A 22,826-nucleotide genomic window follows, 5' to 3' on the forward strand; every position below is an offset into this window, starting at 1 on the left:
ATAAAGAAGATTTGAAACATCTTCAGAAAGAAAATAAAAGCCGAAGAGAGATTGTTTTCTTTTTGAATACCTCAAACAGAATTCAGGAGAAATGAATAAATATAACAAGAAAGGACTACAGAGTGACAATAGAAAGACCAGTAAGAAACTTCTTTCTAAATATACACAAGGAAATAGGGTAAAGATAGAAATCTAGTTGAGTGAATAGTGAAGAGGCAGATAGGAGACATTATGAAAAGAATTTGGCTAATACCTCATCTACTGGTATGCCCACACTTTTTGTGTAAGATTATATTACAAAAAAGGAAGGCTTCATAAAATAGGGAAGGATAGCAAGAGGAGAGAGAGGGGTGTGTGTAATACACTGGGGTCATAGCAAGGGCTATGAGGGGAAGTGGTCTCAGAAAGAGAAGAACCTATAGGGAAGTGGCTGAGGAGGAAGGGTAGAAATATTAAACAGGGGAGGGGAAGGAAGGAGGCTTTATTTATATAGATGGGGTTCTACCGATGAATGTTCCACTCTTATCAGTGAAGAGAGATGGTGGGTGAATGGAGATAAAGAACTTACACTGGATGAGGCCTATGGGATTTAGTGCTTGAAAAGTTTACTTGTCCTGAATTGGGGTAGGGGGGAGAGTTGAAACCCCTAGGGGCAACTGACACCTGGAAGAGTGGTAGGAGATGGATATAGGGAGAAAGTGTGTGTGTGTGTGTGTGTGTGTGTGTGTGTGTGTGCGTGTGCGTGCGTGTGTGTGTGTGTGTGTGTGTGTGTGTGTGTGTGTGTGTAATGGTCAATAGAGGAGGGTATTGGTCAGTGGTGGGCTGCATAATTTAGGGACATGGGAGGAGAGAGGATCTAACATGGGGCAATGTCCTCTCTGTTAGCTGCAATAATTGACATTATTCTAGGATAAGATACAATGGAAAAAATAGAAGAAACAATTGGCATTGTTCTAGGATAAGACAAATCCTACAAGGGAATGGCAGGAAGTGCCTAGAAGGGAGAGCTTAAATAGACACTTAGGAAGTTTTGATTACATGAAAAATATAGAGAAAAGAGAGAGACTAGATAATTATAGGTGCCATGAACCAGAAAATGAAGGCCTTGCATAGACAGAGAAAATGCGTAATGAAAAGAGTGAGAGAAGCCTTTTGGTAAAAGGATGCAAAAATTAAAGCTTAAAACACTAATTAACAGAACTAGTCTAAGGAGAAGAGAGAAAGGAGGAAACGACTGAGAGGAAAAAAGAAGGGGAAGAAATATACCACCAGATAAAAGCAGGAGAGGAAAAAGGAACTGACGAACAAAATACTAAGGGGAAAAGGGTAACAAATAATAGGAGGGGATCAGGGGGAAGAGGAAGAGAGTCAATAAGAACAGTACCATCTCAGAAAAAGATTTAAGTAATTGAAGGAACATAATATTATGCTTACAGCAGAAAAGGGGGGAAGATCATAACTTGAAAAGAAATATAACTTTAGAGATAGAGAAGAATATAAACATAATTCTTATTACTTTAAATGTGAATGTATTAGACAATCCAGTAAAATAAAAGAGTTAGACTAATTGGATAAGAAAATGAAATCCTAGAAAAAGAACTTGAAGATATTAAAATAGGCAATGAGGAGACTAAATCATCACTCTTCGCAGATGATAAGATGGCCTACTTAAAGAATCCTAGAGAATCAACTAAAAAGCTAGTGGAAATAATTAACAACTTTAGCAAAGTTGCAGGAAACAAAATAAAACCACATAAATCATCAGCATTTCTATATATTCCTAACACATCTCAGCAGCAAGAGTTAGAAAGAGAAATTCCATTTTAAATCACCCTAGATAATGTTAAATATTTAGGAATCTATTTGCCAAGACAAACACAAGAATTATATGAACACAACAACAAAACACTTCCCACACAATTAAAACTGGACTGGAACTGGAAAAACATTAATTGCTAATGGGAAGGGCAAGTTAACATAATAAAAATGACAATCCTAGCCAAATTAATTTACTTATTCTGTGCCATACCTATCAAACTACCAAGAAACTTTTTTACTGAATTAGAAAAAATTATAACAAAGTTCATTTGGAAGAACAAAAGATCAACAATATCAAGGGAAATAATGAAAAAAAAAGTGAAGGATGGGGGGCCTAGCAGTACTAGATCTTAAATTGTATTATAAAATGTGGTCATCAAAACAATATGGTACTGGCTAAGAGACAGAAAGGAGGATCAGTGGAATAGACTTGGGGTAAGTGACTTCAGCAAGACAGTGTATGATAAACCCAAAGAGCCCAATTTTTGGGGAAAAAATCCACTATTTGACAAAAACTGTTGGGAAAATTAGAAAACAATATGAGAGATAATAGGATTAGATCAACATCTCACACCCTACACCAAGATAAATTCAGAATGGGTGAATGACTTGAATATAAAGAGGGAAACTATAAATAAGTTAAGTGAACATAGAATAATTTACTTGTCAGATCTCTGGGAAAGGAAAGATTTTAAAACCAAGCAAGAGTTAGAGAAAATTACAAAATGTAAAATAAATGATTTTGATTATATCAAACTAAAAAGCTTGTGTACAAACAAAAACAATGTAGCCAAAATCAGAAGGGAAACAACAAAAAATCTTTATAACAAAAAACTCTGACAGAAGTCTAATTACTCAAATATACAAGGAGTTAAATCAATTGTATAAAAAATCAAGCCATTCTTCAATTGATAAATGGGCAAGAGACACGAATAGGAAATTTTCAGATAAAGAAATCAAAAGTATCAATGAGAAAGTGTTCTAAATCTCTAATAATTAGAGAAATGCAAATCAAAACAACTCTGAGGTATCACCTCACACCTAGCAGATTGTCTAAAATGAAAGAAGGGGAGAGTAATGAATGCTGGAGGGGATGTGGCAAAACTGGGACATTAATGCATTGCTGGTGGAGCTGTGAACTGATCCAGCCATTCTGGCTGGCAATTTGGAACTATGCTCAAAGGGCTATAAAAGAATGCCTGCCCTTTGATCCAGCCATACCATTGTTGGGTTTGTACCCCAAAGAGATCATAGCTAAACAGACTTGTATGAAAATATTTATAGCTGTGCTTTTTGTGGTGGCAAAAAACTGGAAAAGGAGGGTATGCCCTTCAATTGGGTAATGGCTGAACAAATTGTGGTATATGCTGGTGATGGAATACTATTGTGCTAAAAGGAATAATAAACTGGAGGAATTCCATGTGAACTGGAAAGACCTCCAGGAATTGATGCATAGAGAATGAAGCAGAGCCACAAGAACATTGTACACAGAGACTGATACACTGTGTTAAAATAGAATGTAATGGACTTCTGTACTAGCAGTAATGCAATGACCCAGGACAATTCTGAGGGATTTATGGAAAAAACCGCTACCCACATTCAGAGAAAGAACTACAGGCGTGGAAACACAGAAGAAAAACAATTGCTTGAACACATGGGTTGAGGCAGACATGATTGGGGATATAGACTCGAAACAACCACACCAATGCAACTATCAACAATTTGGAAATAGGTCTTGATTGATGACACATGTTAAAACCAGTGGAAATGTGCGTTGGCTCCAGGGGCGGGGCGAGGAAGTTGGGGGTTGAAGGGAAAGTAAGAACATGAATCATGTAACCATGGATAACTTTTCTAAAAAATAAAAAATTATTAAAAAAAAAAACCAATATGCTACTGGCTAAGAGTCAGAAGAAAGGATCAGACTTGGGGTAAGAATGCCCATTTTCACCACTCATTACTTGTTAAGTTCCAGAAATGCTAGCAATATCAAGTTGAAAAGAGAAAGGAATTAAGGGAATAAAAATAAGTAAAGAGAGCTAAAACTGCCCCTGTTTGCTGACAATGTGATGATTTACTTGGAAAATTCCTAGGAATCAACAAAGAAACTAATTGAGATTAATAGCTTTAGCAAAGTTACAGGTTACAACATAAATCCTTAAAAATAAACAGCATTTCTATATAATAATATTCGTCTAGCTTCATAACGTGACAAACATGGCAATATGTGTTTTGCTTCAAAACTTGATACACAGGAAAATATGTGTCATATGATCACATATCTATAACCTATGCCTCCTTGGGAAGGAAGGTGGGGTGATAGGAAGGGGAAAATAAAGAATGAGACAGATTTTTGAACATAACTAAGGTGAGAATTTGTTTCTCTTGAATAAGCCTCTTTGTCATAATTTATTGCTTATTTATAACAAATCATGTATTATATTATTATGTTATATATTATGCTATATATAAAAATAATAAATGGTAACTAAAAAAGAAGAGAAACAGATTACATACTTCTCAAAGCCATGGATAGGAAATATATTCTTAAGCTAACAAGAGAGCAAAGCAATTACAAAAGATAAAATAAATAAATAATTATTTTAAGCTGAAAAGCTTTTTCATAGACAACATGAATGCATCTAGAGTGAGAAGGGAAATGACCAGATGGGAAAAAAATCTTTGTATCAAATTTCTCTGACAAGGGTTTGGTAACCAAGATATATATAAACAATTAATAAATACACATAAGACTGATAAACATACCCAATAGATCAAAGTCAAAGTATATGAACAAATAGTTCTCAAAAGAAGAACTGCAAAGTATTCACAAAGTATTTCACATGAAAAAATGCTTCAAATCACTAATAAGAGAATTGATTAGTTGTGCTGCTTTTTTTCTCTAAATAAAATTTACTTGTCGTATGCATAACTTTCAAGGAGGGGGAGGGGGAGAGATACATAGGATAATATGATGATTTAAGAAAAAGAAAATGTTGATAAAGAATTTTTAAAAAATATCAAACAGGACTTAAATGAAGAGATATGAGAAGACACTCTCAATCTACCCTTTGTAGAAGTAGGAGGTCCACAGATATTGTACATGTTTACAGACTTTTTCAATGTATCTATTAGCTGTACTGATTTTTTTCCTCTCTAAAAAAATAACTATCATGTGAGATAAGTCTCTGGGAAGGAAAGGGATGCCTGGGACTCTATGGTGATATAAGAAATAGAAAATATCAATAAAAATTTATTTTTTAAAAAGAACTCAATGATTATGTCACATTGTCAGTTCTAACAACCACATTTTAGGAAGGGAAAATAATAGAGAAAATGTTAATTTTTCAAATTAAATTTAAAAGCATATTGTGTGGTACCTTCCTTTCTGTCTTCTGTTTATTAAACATTTAAGAACCCTCCTTTGAATAGACCCACTCAAAAGGTAGCAGATTCTCCTTAATTGGTGGCTTATAAGTAAAGGCTGAATGATCACTTATTGGATGCTTGTAGATGGAATTATTTTTCAGGTATTGATTGAACTTTATGGTCACTGAGATTCCTTGTAACTCTGAAATTCTGTGGAAAAAAAATCCTCAACTTATTTAAACCTTTGGGTGGAAATGTATCTCTGACTCAGGATTAGCAGGGAAAACATTTCTTCTTTTGGTCTTTGAGTCATGATGAAACTAATTTCATGCTCTAGTTTTTCTTCATGTTATTCCTGTTTCTCTTTTGAAGACATCTGGGGTTATTGTTTTCTGCTGGAATGCTGATATACCAGATCCTCAGGGTGAAAGATGGAAGAAGAAAAGGTCCCAGAAATTTAGAATTGGAAGTGACCTTAGACCTAATCTGCTCCAACTTCATTATTTTACAGATGAGAAGAAAAATACTCTGAGAGGTTGTGTATACAAAGATATTGGTAGAAAAAAAAGATGAGAACCCAGATATGCTAACTCCTAGCCAAGCCAATTCCATTATTACAAAGATGCTATTGACTAGATTTGTCTAAGGTTCATGTCATACATCAGCACTTAATTTCAAATATAAATAATGTTTACATTCAAACTGTTTAAAAACCATGAATATTTTCTTATACTAAGAAAAGAAGATTCTAGATGAAAGCATGAATCTTTATTATGCAGTCATTACATAGTTCCAACACTGCCCTGATTGTCTGAACCTCCTGCTTTCTTCTATGAATTCAAAATATGTTTCACTGACACGCACCCACTCACCCACCTACCCAGCCTTACTTAGTTCCTTCCTTCCATCCTTCTTTCCACCCTTCCTTCCTTCCTCCAACTCCTTTCTTCTTCTTCATATACCCCTATACATACATTTGTGTATATATATGAAATTGTTCTTATCCTTATTTTTAATCAATTCCCTATGTATCTTGAATATTAGAACTTTATGAGAGAAATTTGCTTCGAATCTCCTCTCCCAGTTAACAATTTCCCTTCTAATTCTCATTACTTTTATTTTGTTTGTATTGAAAAAAAGCCTTTCAACTTTGTGAAATCGAAATTGTCCATTTTACCATCTATGATCCCCCTATCACAGAAAGCCTTGGGGTCAAGATTTTCCATTATCTCTAGTAATGAATATATCTCTTTCCTTGATCCTCTAATTGTTTAACAGATAATCTTTTATAACTAAGTCATGGGTCCATTTAAAGATTACTGTGATAAAGGGGGTAGATTGTCTAAACTTCATGTCTGCCAGACTGCTTTCCAGCTTTCCCAGCAATTTTTGTTGAATCAGTATTCAACAATCCTTATACCAATAGTTAAAATCTCTGTGTTTGTTCAACATTTAGCTACTTTGATTGCTTCCGAGTCTCATGTACCTAACCTGCTCCACTGATCAGCTTTCCAAATAAGCCAGTGCTAAATAGTTTTGGTTTGAAATATGGTGCTATTAGGCCCACTTCCTTACCATTTATTTTATTATTTCTCTAAAAATTCTTGATCTTTTATTTCTCCAGACTAATTTTATTAACATTTTTGATAGAGTTCTTTAAAAAAAAAACTTTTGGTAGTAGAAATGGCACCAAATCTATACATTATTTCCAGGAGTATTGACATTTTTATTATATTGACATGACCCAAACCATGAACAATTAGTATCTCTCTAATTTTTTTCCTTCACTTCTATAAAGATTAGTTTGTGTTTGAATTCATATAATGTCAGTGGGTGTCTTGATAGGTGAACTTTCCTAATATATTAGACATCTTGTGATTATTTATAATGGAGTTTTATTTTCCATTTCTTTTTGCTGTGTTTTGTATGTAATTTACAGAATATAAAGAATATACAGGGGGCAGCTGGGTAGCTCAGTGGATTGAGAGCCAGGCCTAGAGATGGGAGGTCCTAGGTTCAAATCTGGCCTCAGACACTTCCCAGCTGTGTGACCCAGGGCAAGTCACTTGACCCCCATTGCCTACCCTTACCACTCTTCTGCCTTGGAACCAATACACAGTATTGACTCCAAGATGGAAGGTAAGGGTTTAAAAAATAATATATATATATATATTTATTTATATATATACAGAAATGTTGGTTGTGTGTGGTTCTATTTCATTTCCTAAAATTTTACTGAAGTTTTTAAGTAAGCTAAGTTGAATATTTAGGGTTCTCTAAGTAAACCGTCATATCATCTGCAAGAAGCAACAATTTTGTGACCTTTTTGCTTATGCAAATTTTATATGAAGGTAATCACTATTATGACTACACCATGAAATGATGAAGAATGTAGAGGTTTATATTAAGTGATTTCAAGAAACGGAGGCAGAATCAGGAAAACAACGTACCCAATGACTATGACAATATAAATAAAAAGTACAAAAAAGCCAAAACTTATCATTCTAATTAACACTATCAAGGATGATCAAGGATGGACTAAGAGAGGAATTAGAAAGGTAGAGGACTACAAGCATGGAATACTGCAACACACTGTCAGATTTGAATAATATTCTGGATTTTGGGTTTTTTTTCTCTCTTTTTCAAACATTGTTACTAGAGATGGCTTATGGGAAGAGGAGAAAAAGCAATATATTAAAAAATAAAGGTGACATAAAAATAAGATTTTAAAAATAAACATAATAATAATAATAATAATAACAATAATAATAATAATAAACTTAGCCACAGGATCTTGGGCGAGTTCCTTTATCTTTCTGGACCTCAGTTTTTTATCTCTAAAATAAAGGGATAAACAAAATTAATAAATACATTATAATTTTTAATTTAAAAAATAAGGAAATTGGAAGAGGTCACATCTAAGGTTCTTTCTAGCTCTAAAACTTCATTCAATAGGCATACCAATATATCTCACTGAGATTTTATGGAATATTATAACTAATAAAACTCATTCTAAAAATTTTTACCTTAATGCTATGGTGTTGTTCAGTCATGCCTAACTCTTTGCAATACCATTGGAGGTTTTCTTGGTAAAGATACTTGAAATGGTTTACCATTTCCTTCTCCAGCTTATTTTATAGATGAGGAAATTGAGGCAAACAGGATTTAAATGTTTTCTTGTCCAGGGTTACACAGTTAGTGTCTGAAACTGGATTTGAACTCAGGAAGATAAGTCTTTCTGACTTCAGGTCCAGCACTTTATCTACTGTGCCACCTAGCAGCTCTATCTAGCTTTTAGAATCTGGATGTAGCATGATACATAGTCTAAATTACATATAACAAACATTATAAATATAATGTGATCATACTACATGGTCAATTTATTTTTTTCTTTTTTCATTTCCCCTTGAATTATTGATTAGGTTTACTGGAAAAAGAGAAATGTTCTGCACATTTAAGTAATCTGGATTGAGGTTTTAACTCTGGATTTGTAACTTGAAGATCAAACTTGGTTCCTATCTAGGCTTTGTTTTTTACTAGCTGTGAGATTTGGGACAAATCCTTAATGTCTGTGAATTAAGTTTTCATGTTCATAAACATGTCAATATTTCAATGGCCACCTGCTCATATCAAGTGGACAATTCCCTTAAAAAGGCAGATTGCAACTCATCCACTCCTTTTCATTCTGTATGATTCTTGTTTATATCCTTCCATAAATCCTCCATGTTGATTTCTACCTAACATGCTCTATACCTTTAAAAAGAAAGTCCATAGATACCATTAAAGCATTTGTTATATATTTCACTTTTTTGTTATTCAAACAATATTTATTAAGTGCCAGTTACATGCTAAATGGGAATACAAAGATTTTTAAATGATAGTCCTTGCCCTCATGGAGCTTACATACTACTGGGTGGTAGGGGGAAGAGAATGGAATTATTCTAATCCACTAAAACTGTTATATCTGTTATTTCTCACTTTTGCTACATGTCTTGTCTACTTTTTAGGCATCTAGAAGATACTGCGAATAGAGTACTGGTTCAGGAATCAGGAAGATCTAAGTTTAAATGTGGTCTCAGATTAGCTGTGTGTCCCCGAGCCAGTCACAAAAACTTTTATATGCCTCAATTTCCGTAACTGTAAAATGGGGATAATAACATCATTGACCTTGAAGGGTTGTTGTGAAGATCAAGAGTGATATTTGTAAAGCACTTAGCACAGTGCCTAGAACATAGTAGATACTTAAAAAAAATCCTTGTTCCCTACTTAAAGTAATTTATGGATTCAGTACCATACCAACTTACCAAAGGGTTACTTTATAACACTAGAAAAAAAAATTCATGTGAAGGATAAAAGGTCAAGAATCTCATGGGATATAATTAACAATAGTAGGAAGAAAAGGGCCCTAGTAATGCCAAATCTCAAATTACTCTGTAGAGCAGAAAACATCAAAATTGTTTACTGGTTAAAAAAAACAAACAGAAAGGTTGGTTAGTGGAACAGATTAGGTAAGCAAGATCTAGAAACAAAATAAGTGCCATAACAATTTTCCTTTTCTGTTCATATATCCTGTAAATGATAGTTTTTTATGCTACTTTATATTTTTTGCTACTTTTGCATTATTGGCAACCTGCAATACCTTGCTGAAGTCTTTAATATATCATATCTCTCCATTGTCTCTGGATCAACTGAAATTTAGATTCTCGGGACTTCATGGTGTTTCATGATTCATAGCCACATGATATTAGCAGGAAAAAACTAATGTCAAAAATATCAGAGAGTCTTTGGGGTCTGGCTCTGTGATATTTGTTCTACCTGGCTCCCAAGGTTGCTTTGAAGATCAAATGAGATAACATTGATAGAGTTTTGTAGACCCTGAAGCCTACTTAGAGGGAAGCTATTATTATTAGGGAGTCTTTTGAGTTTTCAGAGATTACAGGCATCAGAAGGTTGGCCAAGGATCCCTCATATCTTCAGAGTAACAAGGAGGTTCCAAAAGGAAAACATCAGGGATATTTTCTGCTATCTAAAATCCTTTCATTAGAACAGTAGTTAGTGGCTCACCAGGCAGTCCTAGTCTCATATGGTTATCTGGTAACAGGGCCACCATTTAACTAGGCTTTCATCTATCTGGGATAGTTTAGATCTGGTTCCATTTTGACAGCAGAAGACGGGACTAGATGATATCTGAAGGGCCCTTCCAAATATGTTATGTTATAATTCTATGGTAGATAATTTTACATTTCAATCCTGCTTTAGGGGAGATTTCATATAATGGCATGATATGAATGTATAGTTAGCTTGTCTGACTTTAATGGCAATGAGAATCCACCCGTATCAAGTGGATAAAAGTACTCCTGGAGTTATTATAGTATTTTTCTATGTGGGAGGAAGTAATCTCCTTTAGATTTTGCTCTCTCAGAGAACACAATCCCTTGCATAGCTCATTAGGCATTGTGATATAGTGAAAGCTAAAGACCTGAACTAGCATCCTCTTTTGCCATTTACTGCCTGTGTGACCTTGAGCAAGTGATTTTAAGACTTTGACTTTCATCTACAAAATGAGGAGATTAGATTAGCATCACAGATAGAGTTAAAGAGACCTTAGAGATCATTTGTCCAACTCAATTTAGTAAGTGGCAGAGCTGATTTAAATGTAGTTTCTTTTCTTCTAGAGGAAGCAAGGTGGCACAGTGGATAGAGATGCAGTCAAGGAAGAAGATTTATCTTCCTGAGTTCAAATCTGGACCCAGACATTCATTAGGTCTGTGACCCTGGGCAAGTCACTTGACCTTGTTTCTTCAGTTTCTTCATCTGTATAATGAGTACCTGGAGAAGGAAATGGAAAACCATTCCAATATCTTTGCTAAAAAACAAAACAAAACACAACCCAGATGGGGTAACAAGGAGTTGAACATGACTGAACAAAAACAATCTTTTCTTCTAAACCCATTCCTTTTTCCACTGATGATTTCAAAGATTCCTTTCTGTTCCAAAAGTGATCTCTAGAACCACATTTTGAAAAATACAAATTGGATAGTTAATTCAGGCTATAACTGATGTCTTAGGAGCAGGTAATAGCTACTTTCTAGCTAGTGCCAAAGAAACTCTTCTACTCTAGTGATTCTCACCTTTTGTAAAATGGACTCTTTTATAAGACTGTATGAACCCTTTTTCAAAATAAAGGCTAATAAATGGAGAGAATTAAATATATACCATTACAAAAAATACGATTACAAAAATAAAATACATTTACCAATTATTTTGAAATGCAACTATCAACTTATTATTTTAGAAAAAGTGTATAGACCCCAAGTTAACCCTTGCTCTAGAAGGTATCAGCAATTAGGGACTGGGGCTAACTGTTGAAAAGAGCGTTCCTCTATGCTCAAAGGGCTTTAAAAGACTGTTTGCCTTTTGATCCAGCCATACCACTGCTGGGTTTATACCCCAAGGAGATAAGAAGGAAAAAAACTTGTACAAAAATAGTTATAGCCATGCTCTCTGTGGTGGCAAAAAATTGGAAAATGAGGGGATGCCCTTCAATTGGGGAATGGCTGAACAAATTGTGGTATCTGTTGGTGATGGAATAATGAATTGGAGGAATTCCGTGTGAACTGGAACAACCTCCAGGAACTGATGTAGAGTGAAAGGAGCAGAACCAGAAGAACCTTATATACAGAGACTGAGACACTGTGGGTGGCACAATCGAATGTAATGGACTTCTCTACTAGCAGCAATGCAATGATCCCGGACAATTCTGAGGGACTTACGAGAAAGAACACTATCCACATCCAGAGAAAGAATTGTGGGAGTGGAAACACAGAAGAAAACAAACTGCTTCATCACATGGGTTGATGGGGACATGATTGGGAATGGAGACTAAGCGATCACCCTAATGCAAATATTAATAATATGGAAATAGGTCTTGATCAATGGCATATGTAAAACCCAGTGGAATTGCTCATTGGCTATGGGGTGGGGGAGGGGAGGGAAAGAACATGAATCATGTAACCATGGAAAAATATTCTAAATCAATTAATTAAATAAAAAATTTCAATTAAAAAAAAAGAAAAGAAAAAAGCATTCCTTTTTTTTTCATTCTCAAGCTGCACTTGACTCCTTCATGCTAATTTTTGCTGTTCTAGTTTATGTTTGATTTTCATTTTGGCCATATTTAGGATCTCAAGTTCAGATATAGAAGAAATCTTGTAAGCCATTCAGTACAAGTCCCTTTTGTTGACAAATAAGGAGATTTGAGGTCCTGAGAGGTTATGATTTGCCTGAGATCATACTGGTAAGAAATATCCTACTAGAGATTTGCACTTACTTCTTTTGACTTAACTGAAATACTGTTTCCACTCAGTTATGCCATCTCACATACAAATATCTGAGAAGTCCTGTGATTTGGATTTGTGATGGCATTGCTCTAATTATAGAGGCAGCTTTTGGCACAGTGGAGGGCCTGGAGTCAGGAAGACCCAAGTTCAAATTTGGCCTCATATATCTATGAGTTGGTGATGCTCAGTTAACCTCTGTTTGCCTCAGTTTCTTCAGTACAAAACGGGGATAATAATAGCATCTACCTCTAAAGGATTGTTGTGAGAATCAAATAAAGTATTTGTTTTAAAGGAAAGTATTGGGGGCAGCTGGGTGGCTCAGTGGATTGAGAATCAGCTCTAGAGATGGGAGGTTCTGGGTTCAAATCTAGCCTTGGACACTTTCTGGCTGTGTGACCCTGAAAAAAATCACTTAACCCCCATTGCCTGTCCCTTACTGCTCCTCTGCCTTGGAACCAATACACAGTATTGATTCCAAGACAGAAGGTAAGGGTATTTTCTAAAAAACAAAAAAAAAGAAAGAAAGAGAAAAGGCATTAGAATTGAGAGGGCCAGGGGAAAGCTTCCTGTACGAGATGAGATTTTGTTTGGGACTTAAAGGAAACCAGGGAGGTCAGTAGTCAGAGTGGAGGAAGGAGATCATTCCAGGTATTGGGGATAGCCAGAAAGAATCTCTGGAGCTGAGAGACTTAAGAGCTTTGATCAATGTAATGAACAATCCATGATCCCAGAGGATCCATGCTACTGTGCCTCCTGATAGTCAAGATGCAGAACAAAATATATATTTTTGTACATGACCCTCATGGGAATTTTTTTTGCTTTGCTATGCTTATTTGTTGCAAGAATTTTGGTTTCTGTTTTTCTTTTTCCATTTATGGTAGTGACATGAGAGAAAATAAATGCTTATTAATTGAAAAAATAAGATAATTTGAAAAAAATTAAATACGGATCTTTGGGGGAGAAGCTTGAGGTCATTAACAGCACTACAGTTTCTTAAAAAAAAACCAAAACAATCTTGCCTTCTTCCCCCTTCTATTCAATTTTGGTCCCCTTTCATTGTCTTGGCTTGCCATCCACAATATACATACTTATGGATGATGCTTTATGGACTTTCTAACATCTATAGCCTTCACAACAGGTATGTTCCAAGTATTTGGTTTTTCCTTTGTGGCTAGTTAGACCAGATTTTTAAATGAAGGTCTGCAATGTTTGATACTTGATTCAATTAATATAATATTATTCACAAACAGAGGCATCTGGAAAACTTCACAATATACAGAGAAACCCTTTTCCATGTGTCTCTGGATCACACATCTTCCATAACAGTGGAAAATATCTCTGATGAAATGCATAACTGTTTCATGATTCTTTGATGTTAAAAACCATAGGGTAACATTGCACAAAGTTATCTCTGTTTTAACTTCTTTCAAAGAATCTTGTGTAACTTTTCAGTCTGAATGTGAGATGTCTGGATGGAGGAAAGCCTGAAAGTGTTTTTCCTTTATTTCTTGTAAGGGAGGTGGGGATGAAGCTTGGGGTGGAAGCCAGGCCAGTCATTTGGAAGGCACAGGTTTTCTCAGGGTTGTTGGGTTCAGGGTTCCAGACTATCTCTGTTGAGACCTAAGGGGAGGTGGTGGCAATAATTTTATCCATCTGTCATATGCTACCTCAGGGTGCTATGCTATTTTAGCTAACTTGACTTACCTGAACCATTGGTAGAACTTGGTTGGCAATTGGTGGGGGCTGGCTCTTTCTCCATACAGATTGTTCTTCTGAATGATGGCTGGTATGATGGAGGCAAGTCACTTAATAAGGCAAATCACTTAACACTGTTTGCTTTAGTTTCTTCATCTGTAAGATAAGCTAGAGAAGGAAATAGCAAACCACTCCAGGATCTTTGCTGAGAAAACCCCAAATGGTGTCATGAATTGGACACTGTTGATACGATGGAACAACAAACAAAAAGCTCCCAATTTTCTTTTGGAAACGTGGGTTTTTAAATTAATATACAAGAGCTAAGTATTATATTTTATAAAGTTTTATTAATAATAAACTAACATAAGGCAACCTAGAGTAAAAAGTGCTAATCTAACTTCAGCCACACTTGTGAAGAAGAGAGGAAGAAGGAGGAGCTTTAGAACTTATAAAACAATAATATGACCATGCAAACATGGAGGCCCAGGAGACATTAAAGGGAAATACTAAGGGACTTCTGGAGGATGAAGTCTGAAGGTTCAAAATCTCCATTTATACAGAAATAATCTCACTGGGATGGCACTAGTATTTAGAGACACTGAGAAAGGCTTCTTGTAGAAGGTGGTATTTTAGCTGGGACTTGAAGGAAGCCAGGGAAGCCAGAAGGCAGAGATGAGGAGGCAGAGAATTCCAGGCATGGGGGACAGCCAGTGAAAATGCCTGTAGTATTTTGTGCAAGGAATAACAAGGAGGCAGGAGGCTAGCATCACTGTACCATAGAATTCTCAATTGGGAAACAAAAGGGAAAAAGAAAGAGAAGAAAATTTTAAGTACCTACTATGTGCCAGGCAGGGGCAGCTAGGTGGTGCAATGTATAGAGCAGCAAGCTGGGAGTCAGGTCAAATCTAGCTTCAAATACTTTCAAGTTGTGTGACCCTGGGCAAGTCATTTAAGTCATTTATCCCAGTTCCTCATAGGTAAAATGAGGACACCCTAGAGAAGGAAGTACCATTCCAGTGTCTTCGTCAAGAAAGATAGAGTAAGATATGACTGAACAATAATGAAATGTGCCAGGTACTGCACTAAGCGCTTTACGTATATTATCTCACTTGTTCCTCACAGCAATTTTGGAGGTAGGTGCTATTATATTTCCCAGGAACCTGCAGTGGGCAGAAGTGAAGTGAGTCATACAAAGTTACACAATTAGTAAGTGTAATGAGGTTGGATTTGAACCCAAGTCTTTCTGACTTCAGGCCCATTGCTCTATCTCCTGCAACACCAGCTGATATAAGAAGACTAGAAAAGTGTCTCTGATTATTGCTGATGAAGAAAAGAGCTTGTTAAAGAAATGTATTCAGATCTTTTCATTTTTCATCTTTTTAATGTCTTCCTTCTAGCTAAATGCTTATTTGAGCTTCTCATCAAACCTTGTGTAACTTGTTTATCCTTCCACAGTTTTATGAGACAATTTTTCCATTATTCTCCTCTGTGAGATTTTATAAATGATGCATAATCCAAACAGCTACTCTTGGGTGCCATATCTTTCCACTCAACCCACGACACATAGAATTAATGTTATTTGCTCAGATGTTTGAGGAAAGAGTAGTTAAGTGAGAAGAAATAGATCATATCAAAAGAAATATAAAGGGAATTAGGAGCTTTTTGTTTGTTGTTCACTCATATCAATGACTATCAATGTAGGATTCTTCATGACACCATTTGGGTTTTTCTTGGCAAAGATCCTGAGTGGTTTGCCATTTTCTTCTCTAACTCACTATACAGATGACAAAACTGAAGCAAACAGGTGAAGTGACTTGCCCAAGTCAAGTAATAGTAAGTATCTGAGATTAGATTTGAATTCATGAAGATGAGTCTTCCTGACTCTTGGCCCAGCTCTATCTACTGTGTCATCAAGCTGTTCTAATTAGGAGCTGATTCAGGCCTTAAACAACTTCCATAGGAAAAAAAATATATATTTTTTTAAATTTGGGGTAGCACTTCCCAGATGTGTGACCCTGGGCAAGTCAGAACCCCAATTGTCTGCCTTTATCACTTTTCTGTCTTGGAAAGTTGGGGTGAGAAAACCTACCCCATAATGTAAAGAAAAACAATTTTGAAAGAATTTAAAACTGTTTAAGACAGTGGTCAATGACTTCATCGGGTCTGATAAGGAAGTAAGCCTCCTAACTCCTAGTGGAAAGGTAGAAGTGAATAATTAGTCATTAATTTTCTGACATAACCAGTATTTTGATGTGGTTTCCTTGAGCATGCTCATTTGTTACATCACAGTTTCTAGGGGAATAGGACAGAGGGTCAGTTCATAGGAAATAATTTTTTAAATTTAATTTAATTTTCCCCCAATTACATGTAAAAACAGTTTCCAACATTTTTCAAAGAATATTGAGTCTCAAATTCCATCCCTCCTTCCCTTCCCACTTGCCAATTGTATCTCTGTTGAGATGATAAGCAATCTCATGTAGATCTTGCTTTTGCAATCATATGAAACATTTCTCATATTAATCCTTTTGTGGAAGGATACTAGAATAAAAAAAAGATGAAAAAAGTTTGTTTCATCTGGATTCAGGCTCTACCAGTTCTTTTCCTCTGGTAGCAGGTGGTATTATTTTTATCATGAGTCCTTCGGGATTGTTTTGGATCATTGTATTGCTGAGAATAGTTAACTTATTCACAATTGTCTGTCGTATAGTATTCCTGTCACTTTGTACAGTGTTCTCCTGACTCTGCTCATTTCACTTCACTTCAGTTCATGTAAGCCCATGTTTTTCTGAGCTCCTCACTTCCTAACTGCGTGACCCTGGACAAGTCACTTAACCCCCATTGCCTAGCACAGTGACTCCCAAAGTGGGCGCTACTGCCCCCTGGTGGGTGCTGCAGTGATCCAGGGAGGTGGTGATGGCCACAGGGGCATTTATCTTTCCTATTAATTGCTATTAAATTTTTAAAAAAATTAATTTCAAGAGTTCCGGGTCAAGATGGCGGCAGAGTAAGAAGCAGCTCTTAACCTCTCCTGACCAAAACACACAAAACTCCTCAAGGGGACATAAAAACAAGTCCAGACAAACGGAGGAACCCCACAACAGGGCACAGTGTGGAAGGTACGTGGAATCGAGGCATTTCCATGCTATAAAGGGGTGAAACAGCTCTCACTAAATCACAGGCTGAGCAACCACCCCCCCCACCCCCTCCACACACAACACCTATAGCGTCAAAGCCAGCTAAAAAGAAATAGAGCAAGTTTGGGGCACCCATCGAGTCATTGGCAGCTCCAGGGCCTGTTCCTGAGAGCAGCAAGATTTGGGACCCCAAAAAGCTAAAGAACGCACACAAAATCTGAGCGCAGGAGCAGGGCGCCGAGAGCGCAGAGCGCGGGCTCAAAGCGCAGGCATGGGTGGAGGAGTGGGTGGAGGCAGACACAGCCACAAGCTAAAGCTCTGAAACCCTGAGTGGGGAACCAGTGCAGACGGGTATACAACTGTGGAAGCAGCATCCTGAGACTTGTAAAGAAACCTCCGGCAGACAATCAAGCAAGGGGGTCCACCAGGGGCTTGACCGCGGACAGACCCTGAGCGCGAGGATAAACCTGAGAAGCTGCTGGGCTAACGATGGCTACCCAGTCTCAGGAAGTTCAGAAGAGAAAGATTAACAACAAGAAAAAGAAGTCTTTAACACTTGACAACTTTTACACCGAGAAAATCCAGACAACTGAGCAAACAGAGGAGGAGAACAAACAAGCATCCGGACCCTCCTCAAATAAGGAAAACTCCTCACAAGCTATGGAAGAGTTCAAAATTGAGATTTTGAGGAAAATGGAAGAGATCTGGCAAGAAAATAACAGTTTAAAAGGTAGAATCTTGCAATTGGAAAGTGAGGCTCAGAAACCAAATGAACTGATAAGCAAATTGAACACCAGAAATGACCAGATTGAAAAAGAATACCAGAAGATTATGGCCGAAAACCAGAAGATTATATCCGAAAACCAGAAGATTATAGCCGAAAATCAAAAGATCATAGCCGAAAACCGAAAGATTATAACCGAAAATCAATCCCTAAAGGCTAGAATTGAGCAAGTAGAAGCTAATGATCTCTCAAGACAACAAGAACAAATAAAACAAAGTCAAAAGACTGAAAAAATAGAAGGAAACATGAAATATCTCAATGAGAGAGTGACAGACCAAGAAACCTGGTCTAGAAGAGACAATTTGAGAATCATTGGTCTTCCAGAAAAACCAGAAATTAATAGAAACCTGGACTCCATACTAACAGAAATAATTCAGCAAAATTGCCCTGAAGTCCTACAACAAGAGGACAATATAGACATTGAAAGGATTCATAGAACACCTGCGACATTCGACCCAGATAAGAAAACACCCAGAAATATAATTGCCAAATTCAAGAGTTTCCAAACAAAAGAAAAAATCTTACAAGAAGCCAGAAAGAAACAATTCAAATATCAAGGAACACCAATCAGGATCACACAGGATCTGGCAGCCTCCACGCAAGGCTTGGAATACAATATTCAGAAAGGCAAGAGAGCTGGGCCTGCAACCATGGATCAACTACCCATCAAAATTGACTATATATTTCCAGGGGAAAGTATGGGCATTCAACAAAATTGAAGAATTCCAGGTATTTGCACAGAAAAGACCAGGGCTAAATGGAAAGTTTGATATCCAACCACAAAAATCGAGAGAAACATGAAAAGGTAAATAAGATACAGAGGGGAAAGAAAGAAAACATAATTTTTAAATTTGCCTTTTTAAGGGCCTCAGTGAGATCTAATTATCTGTATTCCTATGTAGAGAAATGTTATGTATAATTCTCTGTAGTGAACTCTATTCACTATTATAATATTCACTATTATAGTAATCAGAAGAATAATTCACAGGGTGAGGGTGGAACACTAAATAATTTAAGATGACATGGGGGGTGGGAAAGATGGGGTGAATAGCAGGGGACACCAAGAGAAACTTGAGTGAATAAGAAAATAGGATATTCTATTACACACAAAGAGGGCATGGGAAGGAGAGGGGACAAATACTATTATAAGAAGGAGAGGAAGAGAGCATTAAGAGGTCCTTATATTATTTCACACACAGAGATCATCACTGGAAATATGCCTCAGATTATCTGAGTCCAACATGCATCTTCTTATTGCTCTCTTCCTTACTCAGGACTTTTAATCCTTAATGGTCATGGTATCCAAAGATTCAATACTATAAAGCATCACTAGGGGAACTTAAAAAAAATTAATTTCAAGCGGACTAAGTAATATTTTTTCTGGAAAGCGGGCGGTAGGTCAAAAAAGTTTGGGAACCACTGGTCTAGCCTTTATAGCTCTTCTGCTTTAGAATCAATACAAAGTATAGATTCTAAGACAGAAGGCAAAAGCTATATTAAAAAACATAATACTGTTTCTAGAGGTCTTCTGATGAAATTAAAGTTGTAAATAATCCCAAATAAATTGGTTCTTCAATTAACTTGTCACTCCAAGTTGAATCTAATTGGCCTCTTAATATGAACCATAGTAGGCTTTGGAGAAAAAATTCTTTAAGTGAAATGAACTCAGACTAACTAATAATGGCAAAGTGGGAAGATTTATCACAGGAAAAATTGTTTTTGTACTTTGAACATCTGACAAACTGGATATTACCTCTGGAGTGGATACTTTAAAAAAATGTTATAAGCAAAACTAAAATAAGTAACTTGGTGAGTCTGTTTATTTCCTATCTAGGCTTTCCAAATTTTATTGGGAATTTCAAGGTACATTTCACAAACAAATAAACCTAGGGCAGGTAAGCAATGCTTAGAACAACTTATTCTTATATAACCCTAGGGGTCCAGGTGCTGAACTTGAGGTGATTTCACTGAATTAATCTCTGTATTATTAAGTATATTCTACCTAGAAGTCAGCATTGGCTTGAAGACAGATAGGAGACCTGGATTATAGTAAGCTACTATGTGTAACCCAGATAAGCTACTTGGCTTCTTTGGGACTCAGTTTCCTTACTTGCAAAAAATGGGATTTGAGCTAGACCAAGAGTTCTTAACTTTTTTTTTTTGTCAGAGGTCTATTTGGTAGTCTGGTGAAGCTTATTTCTCCTTCCTCAGAATAACATTTTTAAATGTATAAATGTATAAAATTTAAATGTTTTAAATGTATAAAACTATCAATCAATCCAAGCATATTAAAATATACCTGTTAAAAAAATTTTTTTTAAGTTCATGGATTCTAGGTTAAGAATCTTTTACCTAGTTGATTTTCAAGGACCTTTCAGCTCTAAAACTCCATTGTTCTTTTAAAATTTCCTGGTTGCTTTCATTTAACATGAACAAAAGTGAAACCAAGATTCATTTGAGGAAGAAAATGAAGTATCTGTTTGAGTATTCAGTTTATGTCAACTAACAACATATTCTTCAGCTCTTCCTTTATACTTACCTAAAAAAATGCCATATACTTTAAGCAAAAGAGATATTTGCAAGATAGTTGAGTAAAGAAATTAAAACTTAAGTTGTCTAAGCAGTCTATTTTAGCAATATAAAACAAAACAACAAAAAGAAAATCAGTCAAGAAATGTGAATTTAATTCTTAAGAATGTTATGGAACCCTTCCTTGCAATTCATCAATATATATTAGACTTTTTATCACTGTGAAACTGACTTTTAGACTTGTTCTTTAGTTAGCAGATTCCCAAGAACCCTGAAATGGTGGGGGGAAAGATGGTATATAAAAAGGACCACTTAGAAATACTATGTAGATAGGACCATTTAGTCTGAGATGATAAAAATCAGGTGTAGGCATCTAATTGAGGAATCTCTGCAAACAAGTCTCCACAAAGCCATAAGAATTATTACCACATTCAGAGGACTAAGAGATAGAGGAAAAGAATACTTTTGTCTAAGGCTTTCCTTTTGGCTAGGCTACCCATGTAACCTGGCCATTGTGAAAGTACACAAATCAAAATTTTGGGACCACTGATATTCGTCTTCTGGATTAGTTTTGACCCATTCCTGGGGCCATGAATATGGCCTGGGATACACCCAGGAAACTGATCCTACATGGAATGACTCAATTGGATCTGTCCAGTTATTAAATTGTCTAGGATTTAAATTGTGACAATGAGTCCCTGGAGTGATATCTGAAATTGATGCAGTTTCACAGAATTCTTCAGAATCACATTGGCAAGCTTAGAGATGTGAGGTCCTGGGTTCAGATATGATCTCAGATACTTCCTAGTTGTGTGACCCTGGGCACATCACTTAACCCCAACTGCCTAGCTCTTACTAGTCTTCTGGCTTGGAATCAATACAGAAGTATTGATTTTAAGATTAAAGGTAAAGGTTAAAAAAAAAAAAAAAGACCACATTGGGTAACCTCCTGATTCTTTCCTCCTCATTCTAGATTCTTACATCCTCAGTTAAACAGAGCCAAACCAACTCTTGGAAAATGGGACTGTGTTAACATCCACTCAGTTATTTGCCTTCCTGTCTCCCAAATTGTGGCCCCTCCCCCTAACCCCCAACATCATTACCACTTCAATTGATGTTTCATTATTAGTATACTATTGTTTTCCATTCCATAGAAGAGATCTGGGGCATAAGACAAAAACAGTTATCCATGGTCTTCTCTAGGGCTCCTTTTCATAGATGTCTTGTGGCAAACTAGTATATAGCTCAAACATCATCCACAATTTTTCACATTTTTTCATTCATTTGATGACAAATAATTTGAGTGCTTACTATATGTTTAGGTCTATGGTATAAGAAATGCCAAGATGCCTTTTCAAATTCTACCAATGCTTCTAGCCCTTCAAAAACATTGCTTCAATCTATCTTTTTAAGCTTTACACATATTATTCCTCTTCTATGCATTATGGAGCATTCTGTGATCCACCCAAATCTTCTTTCTGTTCCTCACACACAACAATTCATATCTGTACCTTTGTATAGCTAACTTTCATGTCTGGAATGCACTTTTCCTCATCTCTATCTTGTAGATATCATAGATATCTGCCTTCAAAATGAAGTTTTAGGGGCCAGCTGGGTGGTTCAGTGGATTGAAAGTCAGGTCTAGAAACAGGAGGTCCTAGGTTCAAATCTGGCCTCAGACACTTCCTAGCTGTGTGACCCTAGGCATGTCACTTAATCCCCATTGCTTACCACTCTTCTGCCTTGGAACCAGTACACAGGATTGATTCTAAGGCAGAGGTGGGGTTTTAAAAAAAATTAAGCTCAACAAAAAAATGGAAATTGGGGGTTGTCCATCAATTGGGGAATGGCTGAACAACTTGTGGTATGTGATTGTAATGGAATGCTATTGTGCTATAAGAAATAACAAGAATTTTGGGAAAATCTGAGAAGACTTACATGAATTGATACAAAGTGAAGTGAGTAGAACCAGAACATTGTACACATTAACAGCAATATTTTTTGATGAACAACTGTGATTGATTTATTCTCAGCAATACAGTAACCCCAAGACAATTATAGAGACTCATAGTGAAAAATGTCATCTGCTTCAGAGAAAGAACTGATGGAGTCTTAATGTAGATCAAAACGTATCACATTTTACTTTCTTTTTTTGTT

This window comes from Gracilinanus agilis, chromosome 1, assembly GCF_016433145.1.
Source record: "Gracilinanus agilis isolate LMUSP501 chromosome 1, AgileGrace, whole genome shotgun sequence".
Lineage (NCBI taxonomy): Eukaryota > Metazoa > Chordata > Mammalia > Didelphimorphia > Didelphidae > Gracilinanus > Gracilinanus agilis.